This window comes from Aplysia californica, unplaced genomic scaffold (genome assembly GCF_000002075.1).
Source record: "Aplysia californica isolate F4 #8 unplaced genomic scaffold, AplCal3.0 scaffold00205, whole genome shotgun sequence".
Classification (NCBI taxonomy): domain Eukaryota; kingdom Metazoa; phylum Mollusca; class Gastropoda; order Aplysiida; family Aplysiidae; genus Aplysia; species Aplysia californica.
In genome coordinates this window covers 265,169-267,232 of record NW_004797475.1, presented here as the reverse complement: position 1 = coordinate 267,232, position 2,064 = coordinate 265,169, and the positions used below count along the sequence as shown (strand labels likewise).

Genomic DNA, 2,064 nt, shown 5'->3' with positions numbered 1-2,064 from the left:
TCTCTCTCTCTCTCTCTCTCTCTCTCTCTCTCTCTCTCTCTCTCTCTCTCTTTCTTTCTTTCTCTCCTCTCTCTCTATCTCTTTTACTTTTCCCATCTCTCACTCTATCTCTTTTACTTTTCCCCTCTCTCTCTCTATTCTCTCACTCTCTGTCTCAATCTGTCTCAATCTTTCTCTCTCTCTCTCTCTCTCTCTCTCTCTCTCTCTCTCTCTCTCTCTCTCTGTGTGTGTGTGTGTGTTAATGTATTTTTGTGTGTGATTGTAAGTGTGGTGTGTGTAAAGATAGTATTAGTGGGTGGTTGGTGGGTACTCTTGTGTGGTCTGCTCCTTCTTTCCTGTTCAACATCTGTCATCCTTATCTTTCTTTTCCTTCTTTTTGTGTTTGTTACTCTCTTGTAACACTAACACCTCTAATCTTCGGCACTTATATGAACTTATTGTGTTGCAAGTTCTAACTTTTACGAAAACAAAAGATAGTTTTTGGTATGAACATGGCGCTTTGGCGGCAAGCGTAAGTGTATGCCTGGTACCGAAGCTCGATCTACTTTGGCTTTCGTTACCACCCAGATAAATCATTGTCCTGTGTTTTCACTTGCTGAAAAAAAAGAAAGTTACACAAGCGTCTTGTCGGGCTCGACATCGTGACCGGTCAATGGACCTGTACCTTCGCATCACATTGTGAGTACCAGTGATCGCATGGGGTCACCAAAGTTCATTCAAAGTGTGTATAGGGTTCCGGAATGGGGGGGAATTATTGATTTTTTTTTAAAGGTACAGTCGGGGGGGGGGGGGGGGGGAACCTGATCAAGTGCATACTTTAAAAAAAATCTCTCTCTCTCTCTCTCTCTCTCTCTCTCTCTCTCTCTCTCTCTCTCTCTCTCTCTCTCTCTCTCTCTCTCTCTCTCTCTCTCTCTCTCTCTCTCTCTCTCCCCCCCCCCTCTCGCGTTTTTCAGTGTCACTGAATTTTGCCCTCCCTAAGGAAAGATGACGTGGGTGGTTGGCGGGTGGGGGCTCTGGTGTGGTTTGCTCCTTCTTTTCTATCAAACATCTATCGTCCTTATTTCACCTTCTTCTTTTTTATGTTTGTTACTCTCTTGTAACACCTCTAATTCTCTGGCGCTCATATGACCTTATGCAGTTGCGAGTGCCGTAAAACCTCTGCTAAAACTAAACTAAACTAGGAAAGATGACGGGGAGTAGATTGGGATAATTTTCGTGGTTTTGGGACATAAAAAGCGGAGTGAAACAGGAAAAGGGTCAAGGTCACGAAGGGAGCGAAGCAGTTACCGTGCACCTAGCTCAAGCGCCCGCCCACAAAACAAAATACCCGGTTACCGTGCTGGTAGATATTGAGGCTACGTGCCCGGTTACCGTGTGTGTGACATTGAAACTACACACCCGGTTACCGTGTACGTAGACCCTGACACTACGAGCCCGGCTACCGTGTACGTAGACCCGGACGCTACGTGCCCGGCTACCGTGTACGTAGACCCTGACGCTACGTGCCCGGTTACCGTGTGTGTGATATTGGGACTATACGGTGAAAAAGGAAAAAGGTCAACGTCATGAAGAGAGCAAAGCAGTTATTGTGCACCTAGCTCAAGCCCCCCCCCCTCCCCAACAAAATTAAATACCCGGTTACCGTGTGTGTGACATTGAGACTACATACCCGGTTACCGTGTACGTAGACACTGAGGCTACGCGCCCGGTTGCCGGTTACCGTGTACGTAGACACTGAGGCTAGTTTACGTGCCCGGTTACCGTGTACGTTGACCCCGAGGCTACGTACACGGTAACCGTGTACGTAGACACAGTGTTTTTTAAAACTAATACACCCGTCTCATGTACTCGTTTGAATATGCTTTATTTCTAGATCTAGATTATATATCTAGTAGTATTTTGCATGCCAAACACAAATAGAATATGGCCTTCATTTTTGCCGTAAATCAATAGTTACTGAGTTATTGAAGCTTGAAAACAGAACTAGGACCAGTGGCGTTGTAATAATTAACTTATTTTTTACATGGAGGGTTTCAGGGGGGGATGCCCCCCCCCCCCCCCGAC

The 2,064-nt window shown here is 46.1% G+C and overlaps 1 protein-coding gene across 2 annotated transcripts in view; it reads left to right on the top strand.

Annotated features, from left to right (window-relative positions):
• LOC101854086 (1-acyl-sn-glycerol-3-phosphate acyltransferase epsilon) overlaps positions 1-2,064 on the top strand; it is a 14,688-nt gene that overhangs the window by 1,840 nt on the left and 10,784 nt on the right. The gene's annotated exons all lie outside the window — the stretch shown is intronic.